Genomic DNA, 20,966 nt, shown 5'->3' with positions numbered 1-20,966 from the left:
GGAAAATTAACAAGGCAGGAAACCACAAATGTTGGAGAGGATGTGGAGAAAAAGGAACCCTCTTACACTGTTGGTGGGAATGTGAACTGGTGCAGCCACTCTGGAAAATTGTGTGGAGGTTCTTCAAAGAGTTAAAAATAGACCTGCCCTACGACCCAGCAATTGCACTGTTGGGGATTTACCCCAAAGATGCAGATGCAATGAAATGTCGGGACACCTGCACACCGATATTTATAGCAGCAATGGGCACAATAGCCAAACTGTGGAAGGAGCCTCGGTGTCCATCGAAAGATGAATGGATGAAGAAGATGTGGTCTATGTATGCAATGGAATATTACTCAGCCATTAGAAATTACAAATACCCCCCATTTGATTCAATGTGGATGGAACTGGAGGGTATTATGCTGAGTGAAGTAAGTCAATCAGAGAAGGACAAACATTATATGTTCTCATTCATTTGGGGGATATAAATATAGTGAAAGGGAATATAAGGGAAGGGAGATGAAATGTGTGGGAAATATCAGAAAGGGAGACAGAACATAAAGACACCTAACTCTGGGAAACGAACTAGGGGTGGTGGAAAGGGAGGAGGGTGGGGGGTGGGGGTGAATGGGTGAGGGGCACTGAGGGGGGCACTTGACAGGATGAGGAATGGGTGTCATTCTGTATGTTGGTAAATTGAACACCAATGAAAAATAAATTTATTAAAAATATAAAATGAGTCTCTTGTAGACAACAAATAGATGGGTCTTGCTTTTTTATCCAGTCTGACACCCTGCGCCTTTTGATGGGGTCATTAAGCCCATTCACATTCAGAGTTACTATTGAAAGATATGAATTTAGTGTCATCATGATACCTATTCAGTCCCTGTTTTTGTGGATTGTGTCCTTGGACTTCCTCTTTCTTTTACAGAGTCCCCCTTAATATTTCTTGCAGAACTGGTTTGGAGGTCACATAAAATTTCAGTTTCTGCCTATGTAGGAAGCTCTTTATCTCTCCTTCCATTCTGAATGAGAGCCTTGCTGGATCAAGTATTCTTGGCTGCATGTTCTTCTCATTTAGGACCCTGAATATATCCTGCCAGCCCTTTCTGGCCTGCCAGGTCTCTGTGGAGAGGTCTGGTATTAACCTAATACTTCTCCCCTTAAAGGTTAGGGATCTCTTGTCTCTTGCTGCTTTAACGATGTTTTCCTTATCTTTGGAATTTGTAATTTTCCCTATTAAATGTCGGGGTGTTGAACAGTTTTTATTGATTTTAGGGGGGATCTCTCCATCTCCCGGATCTGAATGCCTGTTTCCCTTCCCAAGTTAGGGAAGTTCTCAGTTATGGTTTTTTCAAATGCACTTTCTGGACCTCTGTACCTTTCGACATCACCTGGAACCCCAATTAAACGTAGTTTTTTCCTTCTGAGGCTTTCATTTATTTCCCTAACCTATCCTCATGATCTTTTAATTGTTTTTCTCTTTTTTTCCTCCACTTCCTTCACTGTCATCAACTTGTCTTCTATGTCACTTGTTCTTCTACCTCGTTAACCCTCATCATTAGGACCTCCAGTTTGGTTTGCATCTCCTTTAATTTTTTTATATTTTGGACTGGTTAGATCTAAATTCTGCAGTCATGAAGTCTCTTGAATCCTTTATGCTTTTTTCCAGAGCCACCAGTAGCTGTATAATTGTGCTTCTGAATTGGCTTTCTGACATTGAATTGTAATCCAAATTTTGTAATTGTTTGGGAGAGAGTAGTGTTTCTGATTCTTTTGTTTGTCATGAATTCTTCCTTCTAGTCATTTTGCTTAGTACAGAGTGGCTAAAAACAAGTTGTAGTGGAAAAAATAGAAAAAGAAAAAAGAGAAAAAAGGTGGGGGGAACAAACAAAAAACAAAACACAAGGGGGGGTATCCTCTGATTCTATATACTGTAAGTCCCTAGACTTCCCCTGGAACTTTCCAGCGCTGCTTGGTCAAGGACTTGCTCTTCCCCTGTCCTCATAGCAGGTCTTCTGGGGGGAGGGGCTGCTGTGCTGATTCTCAGGTGGGTGCACCTGCGGGAGCTGCCCTGCTCCCTGCTAGGTGCCAGGCTCAGTGGGACCTGTTTATCCTGTGAGGCCTCTGCTCCCTGGCAGCCCACCTCGGTCCCAGGTACAACGTGATACCAGGAGGAACAATAACAGTGGCAGAGGCCAGCTCCCCAGCCCTGGAGTCAGCTCCCGCAGTAATTACCACAGCTCCCAGTCTGCAGGGTCCTGGATGCTCTGGGGGTGGGGGCACTGATCTGCACAGCTTGGGGCCTCCCTGTGGCAGGAGTGTTATTGCTGCCTGGTGTCCTAACCCAGCCTCTGCCTGTCCCCGGGGGGAGTTCTGGATCTTGGACTGTGTCATCCAGCACCCTTGGCTCTGGGGCCTGTGCTGCTGGAATCGTGCTCCCGGGCCGCACAGGCCCCTCCATGGGGAGCCGCTGCCTGTGCTCCCTCCTGAGCTGCTCCCGGGCCCTGCAGGGAACCTGCTCCAGCTCTTTAGGGACCTCCACTGCGGTGTGTGGTGGGCTCTCCCCCGGGGGCACAGGTCCTCTGTTAGTGATCCCGGGAACCTGGGGGCTCCACTGCCCCTCCTGGGGTCCTGCTGGAGTTCTCTGTGAGAGCCTTTGCATCGGGGAGAATTCATAAAGTTCCTGCTTCTCCGGGACTGGGCCTTCCTGTCTTGGGGGCTCTCACTGCCCCCCCTTAGCCCGGCTCCTTGCGGGACCCCTCCCCCTTGGATTCTTTTACATTTGTTTATTTTTTTCCGTCTTCCTACCTTGATAGAAGGGCAAATTCTTCTCACTGTAGCATTCCAGATGTTCTCTTTTTAAATCTCAGGCCGAATTCGTAGGTTTTCAGGATGATTTGAAAGTTATCTAGGTAATTTGGTGGGGCCAGGTGACTTGGGGACCCTACTCCTCCGCCAGCTTGCCCCGACTCCGCAAAGTTTTTATTGTCATTGTAGCACATGATGACCACACCGTGCCTGAAGCATTGTCTAAATTTCCTTTGTAAAATGCTTTGATGTGTACAAATTTAATGAGGTCCTGAGGTCAGCTATAAAGATGGTGAAGGAAGCTTTAGAGCAGACTATAAGAGAAAAGGTGAAAAAAAACTTGGATGTTCATCCAGGAGAAGAGAAATTTGCAGATTGCATCATAGTGACTTTCAAATATGTGAAAGCCTATAAAGAGAAAGTAGATTTCTCTGAATGACTGTCTTGTTCTTGGTGGAGCAGGATTAGGTCCCTGGGTAGCCAAGGACCAATATCCACAACACTAAACAGTTTGGTAAAAGAAGTATATACTTATATGGGGAAAGAAACCATGTTTTACCTGCAGTTTTTGGAGGGGCATATCCAAGGAAATAGATTGAGTGTTCCATCTTACATCTAGACTGACAAATTGCAAACCATACAATTTAGCTTCACTGTGGAGCATCTGGGTTCTTGCACGATAAACCAGTTTATAATATACAGATTTTCCTTCTAGTTGGCTCACTTGAACAATTTATATTTCCTTCTGGTCTAATGACAAGTCAGGCTACTCAGCAATTCTCTTCACTCAGTATGGGATAAAAATTGGGTATTAGGCTCCTTAATTTTGGCCTTCATAAATGAGATTCATATTGTGGAAGAATGGCTTGAGAGAATATTTTGTGCTTTCAGCTTAGAATTAAATGCCAATTAGGTTGATCTCAGAAGAACTGTAGTGCTAACTGTGGAAGTAAAATGATCCTAAAGGAATAGAGTAATTAATTGTTCAACATTTGGCTCTATATGCTTGGCATTCTCTATCAAATCAGACTCTAATCTAGTAAAAATAAATATGAGTGATAGATGAAAACTTTCTCCCCTTTTACCTTTCCTGTAAAATATTCTTTTAAGGGCAGAATGTAACTAGCAAAGACTACTCCTTACATAAAATAAATTTTAATATATAAAAAAACAAATTGTGCCATGCTGATCTTCTATATAGAAAGCCAGTTGTACAAAGCCTTATATATATTGGACTTTACAAAAACAGTTTCTTTAAATGTCACACAGTTCTTCAATTGGGTAAGGTTTAAGAACTAAGAACTTTAATTATTTAGGGTATGTTGGCCAATATGAAACTTTTATAGGCTTACTGTTATTTTCATTTCTAATAATAAATAATATGTCCAAATGCAGCAGTTACATTTCAGAAATGTGATCTGACCAGGAGTATTCTTAGATCTGGCAATACTGAATAAATATTACTAAAAATTCAATTGTAATAATAGCAATAACAATTATTAATGCTATTCGGGGCTAGGTAATGATGACTTAAAGTGCTTATAAGCACTTATATTTATATGGTGCTTTTCACTTTCCAAAATTTATGATCTCATATCATCCTATAAAGATTATCCCTCGAGATTTTTTTTATTATCATTATCTACACTTTATTCATGAGGAAACTAAGATTCAGCAAGCCTATACAATATGTTCAAGGGGCACTTAGAAACTTGCACAGGTAGAATTTAATTCAGTACTCCAAATTCCAAATTCTATGTTTATTCTATTTTGCCAAGCCACCAGAGAACACATCTTGAAGGAGGAATTCAGATTGCTGAGGCACCTGAGAGGAATGCTACTAACATCAGCTCTCACTGGGACAAATTCCACTCAAAGGAAGCAAGGACATAGACTCTATGCCCTAGAGCATAGAACCTGCTAACAATGGTGGTGTTTGTAAGAATCTGTTTTCATGACTAATGACAGGAAGGAAGGTTGAATTCTCTTGTTGAGAATATCATAAACTGTACTTTTAGAGAGGGTCTGAGATTATAGATCTTGAAATTATGAAAAGGATTTGGATGGAACTCAGTTATATTGTTAAGTCCAGCATGACTGGCCCAAACAATATAGGAGGGGTGTGTCTTTGCCGAGTTTGGAAGGAAAAACTGATGAGTATAATTCAGACCCTTCCTCTCTTCTTCATCTTGGGAGCTGGCCTTTCCATAGAACCTGTGTCTGGATCTTCTCCTCCAGAATGCAAGTTTTTACAGATGTGTACACCATGCATGGAGATTTACAGATGCCTGCATCACACATAGGTTTTACAGATGTAGGTCCCATCATGGAGACTCCTGGGAACAGGTATTTAATCCTGTCCAGTTCTGAGACTTGCCTTGGGGATGGAAGCCACATTCTTCAATATTACTTAAGTCAGTAATAAAAGTAATATCTTAACCCTCCTTTCATCTGCCCTAAAATTTCATTTTACATCTCAACTGGTGAAAAACTTAGAGAATGGAGGTGCTCTTTTTTGGGCTCCCTCAAATTGCAACACTTAGGTTAAATATTTGTGGGAGGGGTCACTGAGCTTTGCTCTCTTTTATGATTATAGGTGTTCTCAAACATAGTGAGTTATTCCATGAAGTACTATATTTAGTGCTTAGAGCATGGACTCTTAAGCCAGAGTGTATATTTCTAATTATCTTTAAAATAGAGGTAATAAGAGTGCCTGTTTCATGGTGTTGGAATGTGAAACTTAGTACACGTAAAGCACTTAGAACAACACCTAGAACATAATAAGCACCCAAAAAGTGTTAATACTTATTTGATAAATCCATACAGTGGCAAGCAATGGGCTGGGTGGAAGTTATGGGATTGGATCTTTCATTCTTGAAGAAACACCCTAAACGGAAGAACAATACTAGCACTTTTGGATGCAGTAGGCAGTTTATTATTTAATGTTGTGGTTAAGGGAAATCATGTTTCAAATCAATCTTGTGATTCACATGTTTCACATTCTCTTCAAATTTTTTCTCTGCTTCTAAACCAAGTATTTCTTATTTTCAAATACTAACTTTATACATGCACAAATGCTTATGGCTTATTTCTCAAAAAATTCTAATCACACCTCACATGTACTAGAAGAGAAATCTACATTCATCTGCAGATAAAGCTTTTGGTGGAATTACAAGAGTAAAATGACAAATTAAGGAGCTGTTCATATGCTGTTCAAGAGGATTTAGGACTCTTTATTGACTGAAATTCAAGATTTTGAAGAAAAACATGTTCATTATTATTATCCAGTTACAAGAGAATAGTGAAATGAAAAACTGCATCAACATAATTCAGGAGGACATTTTTTTCTTTTATAAACTACATGATGGCTGACAGGAGATTAATCCCTTCTAAATTATTGAAAATGAAAGAAAGTATCTAAAATGAGAGAAACTAAGCAGTTAAATATGTTTTTTAAGGGCACACAAGGCCTCAGTGGTAGAACATAAGATGAAATATTTTAGTGGGAGCCTAAACCATGTACTGTGACTCCAGAGAAAGGAAGAATCTGTGTTCTTTAAGAAGTCAGACCTCAGGTCATTCTCCAGAGTGGCTAATGAGTACAGCTGGTATAGAAACTAAAAAGTTGCTATAGGAACCTTGAATTCTTCAATGTTTCCTGGCACACAAAAACAAATTGAAGGATGGGCAAACATTTTAATGATCCAAACGTGGAACAAATTTTTTGGCCTTACCTTTGACATTGCCTAACTGCCTGCAATTTCTCCCATAAAGTAGAAACTAGGGATCCCTGGGTGGTGCAATGGTTTAGCGCCTGCATTTGGCCCAGGGCGCGATCCTGGAGACCCGGGATCGAATCCCACGTCGGGCTCCCGGTGCATGGAGCCTGCTTCTCCATCTGCCTGTGTCTCTGCCTCTCTCTCTCTCTCTCTCTCTCTCTCTCTCTCTGTGACTATCATAAATAAATAAAAAAAATAAAAAAATATTAAAAAAAGTAGAAACCATAATATGGTCTAGAAAAATGTATAAGCAGCTCAAGTTAACTAATATACCCATCACTCATTCTTAATCTTAAACTTGAAACAGTAGCAGAAGGTAGTACCCAGGAATCTATGCTTATTTCTTTTACCTGCCCCTTTTGATCCATTTCTAAATTTTTTTGCTGAATACTCCATTAATAATATTTTTTAAAAAAGATTTTGCTTTTTTATTTGTGTGTGTGTGTGAGAGAGAAAGAGAGAGAGAGAGAGACAAAGAGAGCACAAACAGGAGGAGCAGCAGGCAGAGGCAGAGGGAGAAGCAGGCTCCCTACAGAGCAGGGAACCCAATGTGGGACTCTCCTAGGACCCCGAGATCATGACCTGAGCCAAAGGCAGATGCTTAACTGTCTGAGCCACCCAGGCAACCTTTAATAGAATCTTTTACAAAGATTTTATTTATTCCTTTGAGAGAAAGTGAGAGCGGGAGAGATCACAGAGGGAGAGGAAGAGGGAGAAGCAGACTCATTGATGAGCAGGGAGCCTGATGTGAGGCTTGATCCCAGGACCCTGAGATCATGACCTGAGCTGAAGACAGATGCTTAACCAACTGAGCTACCCAGGCACTCCCATTCATAATAGAATCTATGTGAGTAGAATAAATTAAGGCTATTGAAAACTCACCAAATCATTCAGCCTAATGAAGAATTAAGAAGTCTAAATAGTTTGGAATGAAGTATGAGAAGCTCCACAGACCTGCTCTTCAGTGGAAATGGTGAAAATGATTTTTAAAAACTGCAAATGTCCTTACGGGCATATAACAAATATTTATTCAAGAAAACATATTAAAACCTGGTAAGAATAGTGAGGCTCTTTGGTATTTAAAGGAAACCTACACCCACATCCCCTTTCCTGCTCAGCAAGACAGAAACTCTTCCGCAGAGTGGTAATGCCCAGAATATAGGACACTTTCCCCCTAACTCCTGGTCAGAGGGCTATCTTCTTTAGAGGAAGAACTTCAGCATTTCTAATCCTGCTCCTAGCTAACTATGGCTGAGGCTAAGTTCTGGGTGAATATTGCCAATATTGCTGGCTCTTTTCTTCTTCCCATTCCTTCATGTAATGGAGGCTCTATCTTGAGCAAGACACTGTACAGAATAGTGGGGCCCTGAAAGCCATTACCTGAGTTAATTGGACAGTTGTGGGGCAGTTGGTGCCCCAGGGCCTTATTAAAACAATAGAGCAATCATCAAGCAATTAGTGGAAAGAGATAGTCAAAGAGAGCCACACTGAAGCCACTATAATCCTTGGGTGACTCTGAGTATACCCAAGGCTGTGCTCTCTGAGAATCAACATCAGAGTCTTCATGCTGTGGGAGGCAATAACTAAATAAATAAATTAAAATAATCCAGCTAGTTACTAAACAGGTAAACAAACAAACAATAACAAGTGCTGGAAGGCAGGGGCACTATGCAGAGTTGCTACAATATATTATCTCAAATGACCAGTTTCCAACAAAAAAATCATGAGACATGCAAGGAAACTAAGTCTGACCCATACTCTGAAAAAACTCCAAGCAATAAAAACTGCCTATGAGAGTGACCACATATTGAATTTAATAAAGACTTCAAAGCCACTGTAAATATGTTCAAGAATTAAAGGGAACCATGATTAAAGATGTAGAGGAAGGTAAGAATATAGGGTCATATCAAATAGAGAATGTCAATAACAGATACAATTATAAGAAAGAGCCAAATGAAAAGGCTGGATTAGGTAAGTACAACTAAAATGAGACATTCATTAGAGAAATTTAAAAGTAGATTTGAACTGGCAGAAGAAAGAATTAGCAAACTTGAAAACAGATCGATAGAGATTATGCAATTTGAAGAAGAGAGAGAAAGAATGAAGACAAATGAACAGAGCTTCAGAAATGTGGGATATCCTTAAGTGCATCAACATACATATAATGCCAGTACCAGGAGGAGAGGACTGAAAGGAGCAGAAAAAATATTTGAAGAAATAATAGCCAAAAGCCTCCCAAATTTATTGGAAATCATTAATCTACAGCATTTAGGAAGTTCAATGAACTCCAAGTAAAATAAACACTAAGAGACCTACAAGCAGATGCATCATAGTAAAAACGCTGAAAGTCAAAGACAGAGTTTTGAAAGTAGGAAGAGAAAAATGACTCATCACTTACAAGGGAACTCCAATATGACTGGCAAATGACATTTCATAAGAAATAATGGAGACTGAGAGGCAGTGGGATAACATATTCAAACTGTTCAAAACCCAAAACTACCAACCAAGAATCCTATATCCAGTGAAGCCTTCTTTCAAAAATGAAGGTGAAATAGAGGCATTTCCAGGTAAGCAAAAACTGAGAGAATTTGTTGCTAGCAGTTCCACCTGACAAAAATGCTAAAGGAAGTTATTCTTCAGGCTAAAAGTAAGTAACCCCAGATGGTCTTTTGAATACACATAAAAAGACAGAGCACTCATGAATGCAATTATGTAATTTTATAGTTAGAAGGGAATATGAATATATATTTATTTTACTTTCTTAACTGATTAAAAAGCATTGTATAATATGTATATAATATATTGTTGCACCTATAGCATGTAAAAATGTAATATATTTTCCAGTAATGTAAGAAAAGAGCTAGGTGGGAGCAAAGCTGTACCTGGACAAGGAAATAACCCCAGATGGTAATCTGATTCTATAAAAACAAATTACGAGATCCAGAAATGATAAATAAGAATAATAGAACAATATATAAACTTGGTCTCCTCCTTTCTCTGTTTATTCAAAATATATAAAATCATGATTAAGAATTTAGTATTGAGCTTATAACATTTACAATGTGATATATACAACAATAAAATTGCAAAAAAGAGGAAAAATATATATAAAACACTGGAGCTAAGTCTGTATAAATCGGAGAAGTTAGCATATATATGGTCAGGTCTAGAGAAGCCACTGATATGAATAGTAAAATAGGACAAAATAGTAAAAAATAGTAAAAAAAAATCATTACAATGTTAAAATGCTACATTAGAGGATATTTACTCCTGCAAAAACAATCATTAAGGAAGAATGGACAGTAAAATGGACTAATAAATGTAACCAAGGAGGTGCAAGACTTGTACATTGCTGTTGATAGGAATGAAAGAAAACCTGAATAACTGAAAAGACATACACAGCTCATGTTCATGGATTGGGAGATTTAATATTGTTAAGATGTCAATAGTACCCAAATTTATTTTAAGATTCAGTGCAATCTTTTTTGTTTGCTTGAGTTTTTATTTAAATTCCAGTTAGTTAACATATAGTGTAAAATTAGTTTTGGGAGTCAAATTTAGTGATTTGTCACTTACAAATAACACCCAGTGCTCATCACAACCAGTTCCCTCCCTAATACCCATCACCAATTTAGCGCATCCCCCTACTCACTTCCCTTCCAGGAAGCCTGAGTTTATCTGTATATTTAAGAGTCCCTACTTAAGTATACTTAAGTTCCCTATTCTTAATTGTTTGCCTCTCTCTCTTTTATGTTTTTCCCCTATGTTCATGTTTTTTTTTGTTAAATTCCACATATGAGTGAAATCATATGATATTTGCCTTTGTTTGACTTATTTTGCTTAGCATAATACACTCTAGCTCCATCCACATCATTGCAAATGGCAAGATTTCATTCTTTTTTACGAGTAATATTCCATTGTAAGTGTACATACATATGTACTTATATACTATATCTACATATATACTTTATATCTATATCCATATCTACTTATCCTCTTTAGCCATCAGTTGATGGACACTTGGGCTGTTTCCATATTTTGGCTATTGTTGATAATGCTGCTTGTGCATGTGGCCCTTCAAATTAGTATTTTTATATCCTTTGGATACTACCTTGTAGCACTATTGCTGAGTTTTAGGGTAGTTCTATTTTTGAATTTTTGAGGAATTTCCATACTGTATTCCAGAGTGGCTCCACCAGTTGGCATTTCCACCAACAGTGTAAGAGAGTTCTCCTTTCTCCACATCCTCACCAAACATCTGTTGTTTCCTGTATTGGTAATTTTAGCTGTTCTGACAGGTGTGAGGTGCTGGCTCATTGTAGTTTTGGTTTGTATTTCCCTAATGATGAGTGATGTTGAGCATATTATCACGTGTCTGTTAGGCATCTGGATGTCTCCTTTGGAAAAAAGTCTTCTGTCTTCTGCCCATTTTTTAACTGGGTTATTTTTTGAGGGGTTACTCAGTTTTATAATTTTTTTTTTTTTAGTTTTATAAGTTTTTTATAGATTTTGGATACTAACCATTTATCAGTTATGTCATTTGCAAATATCTTTTCCCATTCCAGAAGTTGCCTTTTAATTTTGTTGATTGTTTTCTTCACTGTTAAGATGCTTTTTTGGGGGATGCCTGCATGTTCAGTGGTTTAGCACCTGCCTTTGGCTCAGAGTGTGATCTGGGGATTTGGGATTAAGTCCCACATTAGGTTCCCTGTGAGGAGACTGCTTCTCCCTCTGCCTGTGTCTCTGCCTCTCTCTGTGTGTCTCTAGTGAATAAATAAATAAATAAATAAATAAATAAATAAATAAATAAAATTTTATTTAAAAAAAAAAGAAGCTTTTATCTTGTTGAAGTCCCAATAGTTAATTTTTGCTTTTGTTTCCTTTGCCTCTGGAGATATGTCTAGTAAGAAGTTACTCCAGCTGAGGTCAAAGAGGAGCAACTTCTTTGACCTCAGCTGGAGCTAGGATTTTGGTCCTAAGATTTAGATGGTTTTCTGTCTCACATTTAGGTCTTTCATCCATTTTGGATTTATTTTTGTGTATGGTGTAAGAAAGTGGTCCAGTTTCATTCCTCAACATGTTACTGTCCAGTTTTCCCAACACCATTTGCTGCAGAGACTCTTTTTTTCCATTGGATATTCTTTCCTGCTTTGTTGAATTAACTAACCATATAGTTGTGGGTCCATTTCTGGTTTTTCTCTTTTGTTCTATTAATCTATCTGTTTTTGTGCCAGTACCATAATGTCTTGATGATTACAGCTTTGTAATATAGCTTGAAGACTTTAATTTGATGCTTCCAGCTTTCCTTTTCTTTTTCAAGGTTGCCTTTGCTATTTGGGGTCTTTTGTGGTTTCATACAAATTTTAGGATTGTTTGTTCTAGCTCTGTGAAAAATTGCATTAAATGTGTAGATTGTTTGGGTTGTATAGACATTTTAACAATATTTATTTATCCAATCCATGAGCATGGAATGTTTTTCCATTTCTTTGTGGCATCTCCAATTTATTTCTTAGATGTTCCATAGTTTTCAGAGTACAGATCTTTCACCTCTTTGGTTAAGCTTATTCCTACGAATCTTATGGTTTCTGGTATAATTGTGAATGGGATCAATTTCTTGATTTCTTTTTCTGCTGCTTTATTATTAGTGAATAGAAATGCAACAGATTTCTGTATGCTGATTGTTTATCCAATGGCTTTATTGAATTCCTGTATCAGTTCTACCAATCTTTCAGGTTTTCTACATAGAGTATCATGTCATCTGTGAATTGTGAAAGTTTGACCTCTTCCTTGCTGATTTGGATGACTTTTATTTCTTCTTGTTTTCTGACTCATGAGGCTAGGACTTCCAGTACTATGTAAATAACAGTGATCAGAGTGGACATCCTTATATTGCTCCTGACCATAGGGGAAAGACTTTCAGTTTTTCTCCATTGAGGGATATTGTCTGTAGGTCATTCATATATGGCCTTCATGATGTTGAGGTATGTTGCCTCTGTCCCTGCTTTGTTGAGGATTTTTATCAAGAATGGATGCTGTATTATGTCAAATGATTTTTCTGCATCTATTGAGAGGAGTATGGTTCTTATTCTTTCTTTTATTAATGTGGTGTGTCACATTGATTGATCTCTGAATATCCAACCACCCTTACAACCAAGGCATAAATCCCACTTGATCATGGTGAATGGTTCTTTCAATGTACTGTTGGATTTGATTTGCTAGCATTTTGTTGACAATTTTTGTATCTGTCTCCATCAGGGATATTGGCTTTTAATTCTTTTATAGTGGGGTCTTTGCCTGATTTTGGAATCAGGGTAATGCTGACCTTGTAGAACGAGTTTGGAAGATTTCCTTCCATTTTTATTTTCTGAAACAGTTTGAGAAGAATAAGTATTAATTCTTCTTTAAATGTTTGGTAGAATTCCCCTGGGAAGTCATCTGGCCCTGGACTTTTGTTTGTTGGAAGTTTTTTGATTACTGTTTCAATTTCTTTGCTGGTTATCAGTCTGTTCAAGCTTTCTATTTCTTCTTCTTTCAGTTTTGGCATTTTACATGTTCCTAGGAATGTATTCATTTCTTCCAGATCACCCAAATTTTTAGCATATAGTGTTTCATAATATTAACTTATAATTGTTTATATTTCTGTGGTGTTGGTTATGATCGCTCCTTTTTCATTTGTGATTTTATTTATTTGGGTCCTTCCTTTTTTCTTTTTGGTAAGTCTGGCTAGAAGTTTATCAATTTTATTAATTTTTTTAAAGAACCAGCTCCTAGTGTCATTGATCTGTCCTACTGGGTGTTTTGTTTGTTTCTACATAATTTATTTCTTCTCTAATATTTATCATTTCCTCTTCTGCTGGCTTTAAGCTTCATTTGTTGTTCTTTTTCTATTTCCTTTAGGTGAAAGTTTGTGTATTTGAGATTTTTCTTGTTTCTTGGGGTAGGCCTGTATTGCTATATACTTCCCTCTTAGGACTGCTTTTGCTGCATCCCAAAAGTTTTGTACCATTTTTTTTTAAATTTCTTCTTTAATTTTCTGGTTAACCCATTCATTCTTTAGTAGGATGTTCTTTAGCCTCTATATATTTGTGGTCTTTCCAATTTTTTTCTTGTGGTTGACTTCAAGTTTCATAATGTTGTGGTCAAAAAATATGCATGGTATGATCTCAATCTTTTTGTACTTGTTCTGGCCTGATTTGTGACCCAGTATATGATGTATTCTAGAGAATGTCCCATGCGCACTTAAACAGAATGTGTATTCTTCTGCTTTAGGATGAAATGTTCTGAATATTATCTGTTAAGTCCATCTAGTCCAGTGTCATTCAAAGCCATTATTTCTTTGTTGATTTTTGGTTTCGATAATCTGTCCATTGCTGTAAGTGGGGTGTTAAAGTCCCCTAATATTATTGTATTTTTATGAATGAGTTCCTTTTTATTTGTTAGTTTTTTTATATATTTGGGGTTTCCAAGCTGGGGGTATAAATATTTACAATTGTTAGATCTTCTTGTTGGGTAGATCCCTTTATTATGTTATAGTACCCTTCTTTATTTCATATTACAGTCTTTGGTTTAAAACCATTTGTCTAATATTAGTATGGATACTCTGGCTTTATTTTCATGTCTATTAGTGTGATAAATTGTTCTCCAACCTCTCACTTTCAATCTGCAGTTGTCTTTAGCTCTAAAGTGAGTCTCTTATAGGCAGCATTTAGATGGGTTTTCTCTTTTGATTCATTCTGATACCCTATGTCTTTAAATGGAGCCTGTAGTCCATTTAGATTCAAAGGGATTATTGATAGATTTTAGTTTAGTGCCATTTTATTACTTCTTAAGTCATTGTTTCTGTTTATTTTCTCTGTTCCTTTCTAGTTTTTGTCAGTTTTGATCTTTCTTTCCCACTCAAAGAGTCCCCTTTAATATTTCTTGCAGGGCTGGTTTAGTGGTCACAAACTCTTTAGTTTTTGTTTGTCTTAGAAACTCTTTAACTCTCTTTCTTTTTTTTCTTTTTTTTTTAAATTTATTTATTTATAATAGTCACAGAGAGAGAGAGAGAGAGAGAGAGAGAGGCAGAGACACAGGCAGAGGGAGAAGCAGGCTCCATGCACCGGGAGCCCGACGTGGGATTCGATCCCGGGTCTCCAGGATCGCGCCCTGGGCCAAAGGCAGGCGCCAAACCACTGCGCCACCCAGGGATCCCTTTAACTCTCTTTCTATTCTGAATGACAGCCTTCTTGGATATAATATTCTTGGCTGCGTATTTTTACCTTTCAGCACATTGAATATATCATGTCACTGTCTCCTGGCCTTGGAAGTCTCTGTGGACAGGTCTACTGTCACCTTTTTGGCTTCTCTTATAGGGATTTCTTTTCCCTTGCTGCTTTTAGGATTTTTTCCCCCTTATATCTATATTTTGCAAATTTTACTATAGTATGTGTTGCTGTTGGTCTGGTTTTATTGATTTTGATGGGAGTAATCTGTGCCTCCTATATTTGGATGTCTGCTTCCTTCCCCAGATTAGAGAAGTTTTCAGCTATAACTTGGTCAAATAGACCTTTTGCTCCTTTTCCTCTTTCTTCTTATTCTGGCACTTTTATGATACAAATGTTATTATGCTTTATGAAGTCACTGAGTTCCCCAAGTCTACATTCATGATCCAATATTTTTCTTTCCCTCTTGTTTTCAGCTTCATTATTTTCCCTAATTTTATCTTCTGTATAATTTATTCAATCCTCTACCTTTCCATTCTTGTGGCCATTACGTCCAATTAATTTCACATCTTGGTTATAACATTTTTTATTTTGGCCTGTCTAGTTTAAGTCTTTTATCTCTGCAGTAAGGGACTTCCTAGTGTCTTCTATGCATCTATGCTTTTTTCAAGCCCAGCTATAAATTTTGCATCATGCATATTACTTAAATCTGTTTCAGTTAGATCTCTGGCTGTGACCTTTTCTTGTTTTTTTTCTTGTGGGATTAATTCTTCCATTTTGGCATTTTGTTGAGGTCTGTGTTTTCTTTCTTGTGTTAGAAAAGCTTGTTGTTTCTCTGCTGAGTGTAGTGGCTTTATTATGAAGAGGTCATATACTTTTCAGAGCCTGGTGCTTCAGCAATTGTTTCTAGTGTGCTATGTGCACTCCGCTGCTGTGTTTTGACTGCTCTTTCCATAGGTCAGTACTCTACAATTTCTCTTTGCTGCAGTGGGGAGTGCTTGGACCTTTTCTAGTGTGTGGTGAGTTTTAACAAGGTCTGCTGTAGTCTGTTTGTTCAAAGGGGCCTGATACTATTTCCCTGAGAACTGAAGCTTTGCAGCACGCTGTGGTCAGTAGACTTGGTGTGTGTGCAGAGATTGTGTTGATCTTCTATCGAAGGAACCAACAGCACTGCTTTTCTGGCATACCTGCCTGAGAAAAGAAGCACCTGCAGAGGTTGGTATAAGTGATTTAAGCCTCCACTGTTGGCACTGTGCTTACCAAAGTTAGTTTATGCTTGAGGTACAGGGGAGGAATATGGTGCCAGCCCTCTCCCTCCTCCCTGGACAAAGGTGTTTGGGCCCATCACTGTCTGGGAAGCTCTTACAGAAGAGTGAACAATCTCCCTTTTTGTGTCCCAGGGATCCCTCAGATCCCTGCCTTCATTCTATCTGTGTCTGGGCTGTCTGCCCACCTGGCAGCACAGTACACCTGTGTTTAGTCCAGGCAGGCTGGCTGAATTTTAAACTCCAAACCTTAGGACTGGACATGGTATGGAGTGCACTGGTCCTCTTGGGGAGGGTCTTGATGTATTGGGGCTGGTGCAGAAGAAGTATTTCACCAACACATAGAAGCTTGGAATTTTGAGTAAAGCATAGCAAAAATTCGGTGTCCAGGGTACCTACCCTCAGCAGGTATCTCTGCCCATATCTTGAGGGGCAGGGGAATATAATGGTGCAGCTCTTTGTCCCCTGATAGGCAATGTTGCCTCTCCCAGATGCACTCCAAGAAGGGAAAACTATCTCTCCCAGTGCATTCCAGGGTTTCTGCCATCTTTCTCCACAGGAGGTCTGCAGTGTCCACTAGGCACAGACCTCAAAAACTTCAGTTGTAGAGCTCCACTGTTGTAAAAACTCAAGATAATCAGTCCCTTTCATTTTTCCAATCAAATGCTTAGGGGAAATGTTTTCCTTGTGCGATCCCCTGGGCACTTCTCTCACTCTCTCTTCTCTCTGCCCACCCCCTTCCTTTCTCCGTCACCAGGGCTCCCTCCTCTCCATAGCACCAGCCATCCTTTTCTCCCACAAATCGTGTCTCTGCATATCCTACCTTCCATGATGTGGCCTCTTCTCTATGTTTAGTTGTGCAATTTGTTCTGTCAGTCCTCAGATTGACTTCTTGGGTGTCTGGAGTGATTTATTTATCTAGCTGTGTTCAAGGGATGAGACAATCATAGGGTCCCCCTATGCTCTGCCATCTTAGCTTCTCTCCAGTGAAATCCTTGCCAAAATTCCAGCTGCCATTTTTGCAATAATGGACAAACTGATTCTAAAGTTCATGTGGAATTATAAGGGACCCAGAGTAGCCTAAACAATATTGGAAAAAAGAGCAAAATTGGAGGACTCACACTTCCTGATTTACTACAAAGTGACAGTAATCAAGACAGTGCAGTATTGGCACAATGATTGATATATACAGGCATACCTCATTTTATTGTGCTTCACTTTATTTCACTTTGCACATTTTACAAATTGAAAGTTTGTGACAACCCTGCATCAAACATATCTATTGGTGCCATTTTTCCAGCAGCTGTTGTTCACGTCATGTCTCTGTGTCACATTTTGGTAATTCTCACAATACTTCAGACTTTTTCATTATTTCATCATATTTGTTATGGTGATCTGTGATCAGTGATTATGACTTGTTGAAAGCTCAGATGATAGAATTTTTTTTTTTAGTGATAAAGTATTTTTAAATTAAGATATGTAGTTTTAAAAAAATTCATTTATTTATTTGAGAGAGAGTTCCTGAGCAGAGGGGAGGGGCAGAGGGAGATAGAGAAGCAGACTCCCCATTGAGCAGGGAGCTCCATTCTGGGCCCAATTCCAGCACCTGAGAACACAACCTGAACTAAAGGCAGGCACACTAGTGACTGAGCCACCCAGGCACCCCAAGGTATGTAGTTTTTTAAAGAAATAATGTTATTATTATTAAGTATTGCACACTTAAAAGACTACAATATAGTGTAAACATAACTTTTTTTAAAAAAAAACCTACCTTTTACATGAAATGGGAAACAGAAAAATCATCTGACTCATTTCATTGCTTTATTTGCTCTTTTGGTCTGGAATCAAACCCATAATATCTTCAAGATCTGGCTTTAGATTGGTGGAACATAATTGAGAGCCCAGAAATAAATCCACATGTCTATGGTCAACTGATTTTTTCCAAAACCACTCAAGGGAGGAAAGAATAATATTTCTAATAAATGGTACTGGGGCAAAGTGGATAGCTATTGGATTACTTCACGTTATAAAGAAAATTAACTTGGGACTCCTGGATGGCTCAGTGGTTGAGCATCTGCTTTCAACTTAGGGCATGATCCCAGGGTCCTGTGATCAAGCCCCACATTGAGCTCCTTGTGGGGAGCCTGCTCCTCCCTCTGCCTGTGTCTCTGTGTCTCTCATGAGTAAATAAATAAAATCTTTTAAAAAATAAAGAAAAATTAACTGCAAATATATTAAGGTGTAAATGTAGGAACCAAACTATAAAATTCAAAGAAGAAAACGGAGAGGTAAATTTTCATGACTTTATTTATTTATTTATTTTTCATGACTTTAGATATGACAATGGATTCTTAAATGACACTGAAAGAACAAGCAACAAAACAAAGAATGGGTAAACTGGACTTAGTTAAAATTTTTAAAAAAATTTGCTTCAAAGGACATTATCAAGAAAGTGAAAAAAAAATCCACACAGAAGTGGGGGGAAATATTTGCAAATCATATATCTGATAATGGACTTATATCTAAAATATTAAAAAAACCTCTTACAACTCAGTAATAATAGACTAAATAATTCAGTTATAAAATGGGCAAAGGATCTGAATAGACATTTCTCCAAACAAAACATACAAATGGACAATAAGCATATGTAAACATGGTAGACATTATTAGTCATATGGAAATACGAATCAATGTCATGATGAGACACCATTGTTCATTCACTAACATAGATTCAAAAACGTGAAATAACTAATTTTGACAAGGATGTAGAGAAATCAGATATTATACATCTCCTGATAAACTAGTAACCTAGAAGGTCAAATTGTGAAATTCATTGTATATGAAGCAAGAAAGAATAAAGAGATTAAAAATGGTAAATATTAATAACAAAAGATATATAGGAAAGCAATATAAATGACAACATCTGGAAAATAAGAGTGCCATACAAAAAAATATGGAAGAGGGAAGATATTTGAGAAAATAACAGCAAGGAGCTTCCCCGAATTAAAGAAAAATACTTCAGATTGTAAGTGCCTAAAGAATGATACATAAGGGATAGGTAAGGGATAGGTAAGGGAACAGGATAGGTAAGGGAAAACCTATACCTAGATACATTAACTTACATAGCCCTTTAGAGTTTACAATGTACTTCCACATCCTTAATCATATGACAAGACTGGGCTGCTTTAAGTACAAAAAGGCATGTGCAGCTAAGGAACACCTCAGTCATATTTGGATATTATTAATTTGTTCTAGGTTCATTTGATTACTTCTGTATTGAAAGAAATATGCTACTATCCTTAATAAGAACTAATTTCTGGCATGTAAATTTCGTAGTTTATTTTTGTAGTTTAGGAAGTAGGTCATGGCAGATTATTGGAACACACAAAACAATGTTATTTCTAAAAGTGAATGTTGAAAATATATTAACTGCTATTATGGGCTGGTTTCAAGCATTTATAAGCATTTCCCTAATCCGTCTGCCTGATTATAAGAGACTAGATTATAGACAAGTTTTCTTCTTCTTTTTAAAGATTTTATTTATTTATTTGAGAGAGAGCACAAACTGGCAGCAGAGGGGAGAGGCAGAGGGAGAGGGAGAACCAATCTCCCTGCTGAGCAGCGACCCAGCCCAGCATGATCTCAGGATGCTGGGATCATGACCTGAGCCAAAGGCAGAGGCTTAACTGACTGAGCCACCCAAGCTCCCTGACAGGTTTTCTTCTAATTAAAAAAAAATGTCCCCAAATGTAAACTTTCCTCAAGAAATTGCTACACTCTTTTCTTTTTTATTTTTTTTCTGTTTCTGGTTTATTCTATGTAACATAATGTCCTTCCATGTGCTACACTCTTTTCTAAAATGATTGTACTATTTTACATTTTACATAGTGTATTAGTCTGTACTCTCTGGAGAAACAGAACAAATAGGATGTATACACATATAGAAAGAGACTTATAAGTCATTAGCTCATGATTAAGGAGGTTGAGAAGCCCCAAGATCTGCATAAAAATATTCCTTTCAGATCTCCAACTACAGAAAGCATTACTGACCAACAGCCCTAGATGCTGCACTGTGAAATTCACTCCTACATTGCTTCCAATGGACTGATCCTAGACAATGACTGAAAATGGCAGGGGTAATAAGACAGACCTATGCCTTGGAAATGTAGAACTCTACTGACCAGTGAACTTGTCTTAAGAACCCCCATGACCACCTTGCTGAGCTTCTCTTATAACTGCACTGCATTCTAAGATGCTTCTACTCAAACTTTCTCCCTTCCATATCCCCTTCACCTGCATTGCAGTGTGATGGCTCTTCCACACTTTCCAAGCTCCCTCCCCATTTTCTTTCATAGGCATGTGTCTGAACCTACTTTTTAGAGCACCTAGACTAATATAAAATTATTTATTTATTTTGTGCATTGCAGACTTAATTGTCAAGGAACGAGTTGACATCTGCTGTAATTTTACAAGCAGAATATGAAGAAAAAAATAACAGAAGAAATGTTGAAAAAGTATCTGAAGATGAAAAGTGGACAGCAGGATGGCCATTGACTTGGTAGAGCAGAGGAGGTTTCCACCTGAATCTGTACACAGGATTCACGAAGCAAGTTGCCAGTTGACACAGAATCCTAGAAAGATGTGAGACTCAGAGGTAAGCAGAAGACAAGGTTGAAGTACAAATCTGAGATAGGAAAATCCAAAAGTCTCTGGTCACAGGAAATACCAGGTATAGTAGAAAGGGGAGGGAAGGTTAAGTGATGAACTCAAGGGAGTTAGGGAGAATTTTTACGCTGGTGAGACTTCTAGTTCCTATTTGCTTTGCTCCCAGATCAGTGACTGCCAACCATCAACCTGCAGACTGGTTAGGGCTAGAGAACTTTGTTGGCCCTAGGGGGATACTGATATTTGATGATTATTCGATT

The 20,966-nt window shown here is 38.1% G+C and overlaps 1 long non-coding RNA gene across 3 annotated transcripts in view; it reads left to right on the top strand.

The window, feature by feature from the left end:
* The window catches only part of LOC121494864, a 323,293-nt gene that overhangs the window by 173,210 nt on the left and 129,117 nt on the right, over positions 1-20,966 (top strand). For all 3 annotated transcript variants that reach the window (XR_005988890.1, XR_005988888.1, XR_005988887.1), the window contains one exon: positions 20,469-20,695. This is a non-coding gene — a long non-coding RNA (uncharacterized LOC121494864). The remainder of the gene's footprint in view (positions 1-20,468; positions 20,696-20,966) is intronic.

The sequence above is a fragment of the Vulpes lagopus genome, chromosome 1, assembly GCF_018345385.1.
Source record: "Vulpes lagopus strain Blue_001 chromosome 1, ASM1834538v1, whole genome shotgun sequence".
Classification (NCBI taxonomy): domain Eukaryota; kingdom Metazoa; phylum Chordata; class Mammalia; order Carnivora; family Canidae; genus Vulpes; species Vulpes lagopus.
Note: the sequence above shows the minus strand (reverse complement) of the source record. Positions and strands in the feature narration are given on the sequence as shown.